Source organism: Cheilinus undulatus, linkage group 2 (genome assembly GCF_018320785.1).
Source record: "Cheilinus undulatus linkage group 2, ASM1832078v1, whole genome shotgun sequence".
NCBI classification, from domain to species: Eukaryota; Metazoa; Chordata; class Actinopteri; order Labriformes; family Labridae; genus Cheilinus; species Cheilinus undulatus.
In genome coordinates, this window is record NC_054866.1 from 33,441,715 (window position 1) to 33,452,015 (window position 10,301).

A 10,301-nucleotide genomic window follows, 5' to 3' on the forward strand; every position below is an offset into this window, starting at 1 on the left:
AAATTGCAGCATCAGGGGGTCATATTTACTGAATCAAAGCTATTTCAATCAAAAACATCTTAACAGGACAAGTTCCATGTTAACATAGGAGCCATTCTTCGATATCACCTTCACTATTCTTGCATCTATTGAATTTGTGAGTTTTTGGAGAGTTTCTGCTAGAATTTTTTTTGCAGGATGTCAGAATATCCTCCCAGAGCTGCTGTTTTGATGTGAACTGCCTCCCACCCTCATAGATCTTTAGCTTGAGGATGCTCCAAAGGTTCTCAGTAGGGTTGAGGTCAGGGGAGGATGGGGGCCACACCCTGAGTTTCTCTCCTTTTATGCCCATAGCAGCCAATGACACAGAGGTATTCTTTGCAGCATGAGATGGAGCATTGTCATGCTTGAAGAAAATTTTGCTACAGAAGGCACGACTCTCTTTTTGTACCATGGAAGAAAGTGGTCAGTCAGAAACTCTATATGCTTTGCCGAGGTCATTTTCACACCTTCAGGGACTCTAAAGGGGCCTATCAGCTCTCTCCTCATGATTCCGGCCCAAACATGACTCTGCCCCCTCCTTGTTGATGTCCCGGCCTCATTGGGACATGGTGGCCATCCACCAACCATCCACTACTCCTCCATCTGGACCATCCAGGGTTGCACGGCACTCATCAGTTAACATGACTGTTTGAAAATGAGTCTTTATGTTTTTCTGGGCCCACTGCAACCGTTTCTGCTTGTGAGCATTGGTTAGGGGTGGCTGAATAGTAGGTTTATGCACGATTGCAAGCCTCCGGAGGATCCTACACCTTGAGGTTAGTGGGACTCCAGAGGCACCAGCAGTTTCAAATACTTGTTTGCTGCTTTGTAATGGCATTTTAACATCTGCTCTCTTAATCTGATGTATTTGTCTATCAGAAACTTTCCTCATTATGTCTTTATCTGCACAAACCTGTCTGTGCTCTGAATCAGCCACAAATTTCTTCACAGTACGATGATCATGCTTAATTTTTCCTGAAATATCGAATGTTTTCATTCCTTGTCCAAGGCATTATACTATTTGACACTTACCAGCAGCAGAGAGATCCTTTTTCTTTCCCATATTGCTGAAACCTGTGGCCTGCTTAATAATGTGGAACATGTGGAAAAGTGCATTTTGAGGTTTTTATTTAAAAAAAAAAAATAGTTATCATTATGAAGTTTGTTCAAAAACACTTGAATTATACTCTAACTGTTGATGACTTGAAAAATATTCTGTCATTTGCATTGATATTTAGAAAATCAGAGAAAAACATCGCTTGCATAATAATGTCGAATGCGGTGTATGTAGCTTATGTTGCTTTGTTAGCTTTAGATTCAGCTGTTATCTACGTATATAAGTTATTCGCATTATCCACATTATCTAAGCATCATTTAACTTAAGATTTAGTTACATTATCTACATATCTACATATCTAAAAGCAGCTTCATAAGCTGTAGATTTCGCTATGTCATCTGCGTTTCTACATTATCAACGTATAAAACTTGGCTTTTTTAGCTTTAGATTTGGCTACATTATCTGTACATCTAAGTTACCTATGTATCTACCATAGGTTCATTAGCTATGAAATTAGTTGCCAACATTATCTATGGTTCTACCATAATTTTGTTAACTTAAGATATAGCTACATTATCTACATATCTAATTGCAGCTTTGTTAGCTTTACATTTAGATACGTAATCTGTATATCTTTGTTAACTTTATATATATAACTTGGCTTTTTCAGCTTTAGATTTAGCTACATTGTCTGCATATCTATGTTACCTACTTATCTACAGTAGCTTTGTTAGCAATAAATCAATCTACATTATCTGTATCTATTTGTATTTTCCTCAGCTTCAGTGGCTTGGAATTGAACTACATTATCTCTGTATCTACATTATCTAAGTATTTTATAGAAACTTTGTTATTTTCAGATGAAGCTGTTATCTGCATATCTTTGCTCTCTTTGTATCTAACTTGGCTGTGTTAGCTTTAGATCTAGCTACATTATCTATGTATCTGTTACCTTTTTATCTAGCTTAGCTTCTCAAGCTATGGATATATAGCTACCATATCTCCTTCATCTTTTGATTTAGCCACATTATCGGTGTATCTACTTTATCTAAGTATCTTCCTAGCTTAGATAGCTTTAGATTTAGCTATGTTATCTACATATCTATGTTACCTATGTATCTACCTTAGCTTCATTAGCTTTAGCCTTAGCTATGTTATCTTTGTTAGCTGCTTTAGAGTGTTTTTATGGAGTACACTTTTTCCTATAAGCAGATAATTTATCAACATTTGGTAATTAGGTTTTAATCTAAACCTGTAACCTTAACACAAGTTTAATCCAATTTTATTTTGAAAGTTTCAGTGTGTATTTCTTTTCTGACATTCTGCACCCCACCGCCTTGTTCCACTGTGACATGGTGCAATGTTTTTGCCCTTTAGCCCCTTGTCTCCTCTCTGTCGCTTATGTTGTGATGTGTGTGGGACAAGGAAAGAGGCAGATGAAAAGGCATTGTGAGTGTTAAACAGCAGTATTTCTTTAATTTTCTTTCACTTCCCTCACTCAGCATAGCCTGCTTTACAGTGGAGATACTTGTGCACTAAAAAAATCCATATCTGTGATTGAAATGTTAAACTCCGACAATGCAAACACAGAGGCAAAATAACAATAGCAACAGCAAAATAAGCTGTTTGGCGTTGGCAGAGAAGATTTGGCAAATTTTTCATGGGTGCAACCCACATACTCAGCTTTGCTGCTCAACCCACAAATACATGTTCCTTACAAATGTGGCACCATTTAAAAGGGAAATAAACAGGCTTTCCAACGGTAAAAGATCTATTGCCAAGAAGCATTGTTACAACAAAGAAATAATCTACCAAATGCAAATTTCCTTACTTTCTGTGCTAAGTTGATTAAGCTAAAAGCTGTCAAAGACCAATCAACATAAAGTGCCATACTTCTGTTTGTCTGCATTAAAAATAAAAGTAGTAGATGCACAAGAAGACCCTGAAATTCACAAGGCAGATGCAACACAGTGCTCACATGCTGTGACACAGTGTTCTGCACATTCAAGTGCTGGTATGCCAGAACAAAATTATATGTTGTCATGTTTTTCTCCTAGCATTTATATATCATCGCATAACATACAAAAATACATGATTTAAATGTAGTCAGTGTTTTTATTTCTCATACAGTGACTCAAATAAACTGCAAAGTATTCAATTTTAAATGCAAACTAGGCATTAAGGAAAGGATTTTTTAACATATGTTGAAAATAAAATGCTTATCAAAAACAACAAAAAACAGCCTTCCTACACAAGTATTTTAAAGCCTCACGTGTCATCATTTTACAATATCAGGTGGCTACACTAAAAGCAGATGTGTTGGTGTGATTGGTTTTATAGGAATCTTATTTAAAGAAATATCAAAAGTGACATATCAGTGTTTTGAATTGGTGTTCTGCTGCCCTGTAGTGGCAAATAATATGTAAATATGACTTATAAATTACATATATATTACATGTCCCTTTTAGCCAGTGGGGAAAGCAATTTTAAATTCTTGCCAATGCTATGAACACAACCTCCAGCTTCCTATTGTTCAGGGAAGAACCCACATGCACTGGCATGTTCCATTGCAATGAGTGCCCCCAGCATTGCAAGGATCTGTGGGCCCCATGAAAGGACATCACTTTGGACCCTACCACAACAGCTCAAACTGACTGTGCACAACTCCCACGCCCCAAAACCAAACTATCCAAAACCTTTCATACTGCATGCATTTTGAGATACAATTACATGTAAGGGAAAATGTGATGTTTCCTCTGTAAGTTTTGCAGTTGTTTTAATTTTAATACACATTAACATACAGTATCAACAAGACAGTTGGAAGCACAAACTGTATATACAGTAGAATAAGCACAGTGCTTCATTCACAGTGCCTAACATAGTTCTAGAAGTTACCTAAAGCCCTCTTGCCTGAATTGTACGACGGTTATAAGAATCAAGTTTCTTTGGTTTAGGTCATAAATTACCCTGAAGATAGGAGGAAAAAAATGCAACTATTTGTGTTTATGCTAAAACAAAAATAATTGGGCACAAATGGCCTAGTGGTTGGGCCACTCATTTCCAGCATGCCTCCTCTATAAATGAAGGCATATAAAGCCTAAAAATACTCAATTAAAAAAAAAACCACAAAAATAATGATTTTACTACATATGAGCAACCTTCTGGTCATTTTATAGCATCTAAAAGTTTTTGTTTTTTAATTTTTTTTTTATTATTTCAAGTCCCACAGATTATAAAATTAATCTTATATTATGTTGTAATCTACTCTATTGTCAGTAGACCAAAAACATCAAGGCATTCAGTAGAATAAAGCCTGTATGCTCTAATTATGAGATGTTCTTATGGGCATCTTTTCAGTCTAAATACTGTCTTAATGATCATGTTTTTTACAGAAAAAAATCTTTCGTCATTGATAAATAACTTTCTATATATATATAACCTAGAGTGTAAGTCACTTAGCTGTGCTACATTTTTTACGTGACCTAAAAATCTTAAAAATTGTCCTCAATTCTTATTTTAACTCTCTGTCTTTTAACTATGTAGAGGGTCATCTCATTTTTTCTTAAATACTGTAGGGAGTGACAGGAAATACCATGATTCTGCAGATCTTAATGCAGTGTTTTTTAAAATGTTTTGCCTAAGGCGTACCTGAGGTCGAACCAAAGTCTCAAGGCACACTATATTCATATCTGTGCAAATCAGCCTGTTTAACCCTTGTAACAGTATCTTTAGTTGCTGCATAGCTGGAGTAATAATGTATGGTGGTACAGAATCCAATGGCACACCTGCACTTGCCTCCAGGCACACCAGTGTGTCCCGCCATGAGAGAAACACTGTTTTAATGAACCTGCTGATATCAAACATCAAACACTGGCTTACGGGGAAATGGGCGAATTATTGCTCCAAAAATCGATGCTTTTCTGCATAGTAATATATATATATTTTTGTCAAACTCTCAAGAGATTTTACCTACAATATTAATTAATTCATGGATATGATACCTAACATGCAAAGCAAAAATGATCCTGAATTCCTGACTGACAAATTAAAATGAATTGTGCTCGACTTTCTAAAAGGCAAGAGTTTTTAAACAGCATATTTCTGTCAGCTTACCTCTTTCTTGTTCTTGTTCATTGTTGATTTTGTGATTTTATTCTTTAAGTGTCAGACGGTGCTAGTACTCTTGAGCTGCAGCGTGCTGGCAGACACTCAAGCAGTCACGCGCACCTGTTAACTAGCTGTAATAAAAGACAGCTGGGCTCCGTCCAGCACGGACGGTTCAGAACCAGAACACAGTGATTTACAAGCAGCTGCAACATGGCCCTGTAGCAACAGTGATGTAAAATAAGTACACCACTCAACAAAAAAATAACAGAAAGCTGAATGGACTAGTCAAAAGTCATCTTCATGTAGTGTTATCAAACATTTCATGTCATAGCATCTGTAGCAACTCATAATGTAATAATGGCTCATAATGTAATTAAATCATGAATGCATAACGTAATAACGTCTTTGCTTATAATGTAATAATGTAACAATTGATTACGTTATGGGCTGATCATTACATTATGAACTTTTATAAGGCTAATAATGTAATAAGTTATTACGTTATGTGCAAAGCTGTTTACATTATGTGTTCATGGTTTTATTACATTATAGGCCAATTATTACAATATGAACTTTTATTACATCTAAGTTATTACTTTATGAGCCGTTATGACATTATGAGCTGTTATTACATTATGAGTTGCTACAGCGTCCCATTGTTTTTCTTTTCAATCCATTACAAGTTCCTTTTTCCATGGTTAAGTTAATTACATAATCGTCATGTACCCACAGTTCCTCATTGTCTTACAAAATAAAAGTAGGTCTATAGTCAGTAGTCTCCTTAGTTTTTGTGACAAAAAGGAGATAAATTGCAATAAACTGTCAAAATTCTAACATGAATTTCCTGTTAAAACGTCTATTTTTACAGCATAACTTAACATGTTTATTGGCCTGTTCATAAAGGAATTTAGTATCAACAGTTCATACCTTTATTCCAAGCACACTGTATAGATTTTCAAATTCAGGAGTGTTGGTGGGTTGATGAACATATGGCACTATTTCACTGTTTGCCAGGTGGCTTATGAGCTCCAGTTTTTCATTGTTGTCTGGTTGACTAAAAGCTGGTGAAAACTATCCTTCAGCTTTAAAAGGGCTGTCCAGAAATGTCACTGCGATGATGTCAGTGGTTTACGGTCGATGATACACACCCACCCCTGCAAAAGAAAGCTAAAGACATCACTGTAAGATTCTGAGAAAAAACTATTAGTAAGGGAATTATTAACAATGATAAAAGTAGGGTCATCAGTTCATGCCTGTAAAGTGAGATGACGTTGATTGTTACTGCACTGAGGCTCACTGATCTACGAGTTCAGTAAACTGTCCACAGGGGAAAATCTGTTCCTCAGCCTGTTGGTCTGTCTGAGAATTGTTCTCAGCCTCCCCGAGGAGAAACTGGTGAACAGGTGGTGTTCAGGGTGTGTGGGACTCTCTCTGATGTTGAAAGCTTGTTTATGGAGATGATTCGAGTGGATGTCAGGTTAAGAAGCGGACAGCCAGTGATCCACTGGGCTGTCTTCACCGCCTGCTGCAGGTCATTCCCATCGTTCATGATGCTGCTGAGTATCAGACTGAAAAGCAGTGCGGCAGGGTGCTCTCTACAGGGCAATGATAGAAGCTTACCAAAAGTTTTGTAGTGATTCAGTTACCCCTCAGGGTTCAGAGCAAGAAGTAGTATAGCTGAACCTTCTTGGCCAGGAATGAGGTGTGCTTGATGTCATGTCTGCAGATACAGAAGCTGGAAGAAACATAATGCTGGAAAATCACATTTCCAATACAAATTAAGACAACAAAAATAAAAAAGAAAAGAGGATTTGTCTGACCTGTGACCTGTCCTTCCACTTACAAACAAAGATATGCATTGGTATATTTTTTCTATGAAAACAAACTGTGACAATGGCAATACAATGTTATTTTTCCCATATCTTTTCTCATTACTGTTCTCGAGTTTTAGTCTGCATCCACTCAACAACATCATGATGCAGAGACATTTTAATGCGTATTATTGGTTTAACATATCGAGTAACAGTCAGCATATTTTTGCATTTTTCTGTTGCAGACTATTCAGCGAACCATGTATAAGTTTATTGTTTGTTTTGGTAAAAGAATGTTAGCAGCATGGATGCATGGATGTAAGCAAATGCAAACAGTTGAAGATTTTTTAAGCTCTTGGATATTTTAAAAATATGTTTAAATATGTTTTGCAGGGACACTTTGGTTACTGAGAGAGCCATATTTATTTTATTCCCACTGCCAGAAGGCAAAATAGTTTTAAATTGTAGAACACAGTCAGTTTAACTTTTAATATATATTTTAATGTAAGTAAAAGTAAGTAAGTACAATTGATTTGATGTAGCACCTTTCACAGAGCAAGTCACAAATTGCTTTACAAAACAAAATAATAGCAAAAATACATACAAAGAGCAAAAATAAAAGACAAAATTAGTACAAGTATACAAAATTACATCAAATGATCAAAAGCCAGTTTAAAGACACAGGTTTTCAGCTGCTTTTGTAAAACCTGAATTGAAGCAGCAGAGCATAAGCTAGAAGGGAGAGAGTTCCAAAGAGTTGGGGCCACAACCTCAAAGGCTCGATCCCCTTTGGTTTTAAGTAATGTAACATAGTTACGTAACATAGGGAACTAGCATATAGCTTTCATCATGCAGATGCAAAAGGTAATTTTGGATTTGTTTGGCTTGACACAGAATTTAAGATAATTTGATTCAAATGATGCAATGACCATAAGTTGATTGTTATTTTAGAATATTTTACTTAAATATAGCCTATAGTTTCTTGTACAGATGCATTTAAATATGCATGTAAAAAAAAGGATAAAGGCAGTTTTTGTTTTGTTTTGTTTTGGTTTGGTTTTTTTTACATTTATTTTTGGGCTTTTTGTGACTCCATTTGATAGAGGAGGACAACGGATAGAGTTGGAAATGAGAGTGAGGAGAGACATGCGGGAAAGAACCACAAGCCAGATTCGAACCTGTGCTGCCCACACACACGGGGCGTGCCCCAAACCATCAGGCCATCCGCGGCCACCCGCACCCCATAAAGTCAATTCTATCTATTTTCTTGCAAACGTGTACTAGTAGTTAAAGACAACTATAGAAATATGCAGAAATCTAAACTAGACTATTGCAATTCCCTTTTATCTGGTAATTTTAGCTTCCCTACATTGACACTCTGTTAGTTTAAGAATTGATTTTAAGATTTACTCCTTACTTTAAAGCACATATGGACCTGGCTCCAACCTATATATCAGAATAATTAACCACCTACAAGCCAGCCAGCAGCCTCAGCTCTTCAGGTGGGGGCCTCCTGGGTGTTCCAAAGTTGAGACTTAAAACCAAAAGTGATCGAGCATTTTTAATCACGGCTCCACGACTTTGGAACAACCTGCCTGAGGAGATAAAGTGTGCAGAATCAACTACCTCCTTTAAATCACTTCTTAAAATTCATTTTTATGGATTTATTTTTATGTGATGACATCCTCTTACTTAGCTTAATTTTCTAACAATTTTGTAATAATGTTGCATATTTCAATTCCTCTTAATATTTTACTTGCATTTAATCCTTGTTAACTTAATTGTTTTCATTGCCCTTTTGGCTGTTTTTAATTGTTATTCCTGTCCTCTTTTAATGCATGTAGCTCTTAAATTTATCATTCAGACCTATTTTATCTTGATTTGTCACCTCCATTTATATTTGACAGTTTTACTGACTTCTCTTGTCACATTCTGTTGCCTTTTATAGTTTTTTAGTTGTTTAGTTTTATTCCTCTTCATTTGTCTTTTAATATCTCATATCTTTGGTTCTCTCTGTCTGAACCCATGTTTCTGGGTTCTGCTGAGGATTCTGGGAGTTATTTGTTCTGTTTGTCTTTGTCTTTTGTTGGGTTTTGTAAATCCTTCTTTTTAAAAGTACTAGACAAATAAAGTTATTATTATTACAATTGTCAAATGTTATGATTTTTTAGGTTTTCATGACAGGCTTTTTTCAACATGTCCTCCTTTTATAATTTAGTTGAAAGTTTCTTGAGGGTGAGGGCCACATGTGGCCCACCCCTGGTCTGCAGTGTAGCAGAAGGCAGCAGTCAGCTAGTCCATGATAAAGTCCAGGAACAATCTTAGCATGCACTTATCCATGTGAGCGACTGTTTTTCAAGCCAGAGGACTTGAATATTTCCCCACACAGCAGAAACATCAGTAATATGAGCTACCTCAGCCTTTTCGGATGACAACAGCTTTATTGAGGTTCTTTAAAATTGCATCTCATTCTCTCTAACTTACTATGTTGCAGGTAAGATTTTAGCTCATCACTGACTTTTATTCAATATCCCTCTGGAATAGCTTCAATAGTATAAAATACTGGAGTACATTTCTCTCATTATTTAGATGTAGTCATTATTAAGCCAGTTTGTGGTTAATCCAAGTTCTGGTGTTGTATGCGTAGCATCAGTGCACTGATTTTCTCTCTGTCTCTCTTTCTTTCTCTCTCTGTCTCCCTCTCTCTAGCTCCCTCAGTCACTGTGATCATGTCTGTGCATGGGAACCCAGGAGATAAAAGTGCCCTCCATTCTCTGGAATGGTTCATGTGCACAGAGGAACCTGGGCAGGGCATTGTCCATCTTCAGGCAGAGAGAAGGTAAATTTATTCAATCCTTTTTCTGATCACCTATAAGCTGCAAGTAAATAAAAATGTAAAGATCGATGACTTCAGAAGACCAAACTTCAACAATAAATTCAAAGAAAAATAAATATATATTTAGATGATGACAACCATTCAAATCAACAGAGAGGACACCCTGTGGTTCTTTAGTTAAAATCTCCTGTTGGAACTTTTGTATTTAATTTTGATGACCCCCTGTGGGTGGAGCCATACACTTTTCTTTTCCTCACTTGTTTTGTCCTGTATGAGCATAAGTAATGTTTGTAAGAAGAAATCAGTCAACCAGAAAAACCTTGGTGTGAATATTTGTCACAGGATCTGTGAAGCAAGTTTGATTTTCAGAGAGCTGCTAATTGTCTTCTCTAACACCCCCCCCCCCACACACACACACAGCAGTTGCAGGTTGCAGGCATCAAAAAAAAAAACTGTACACAAATATAAT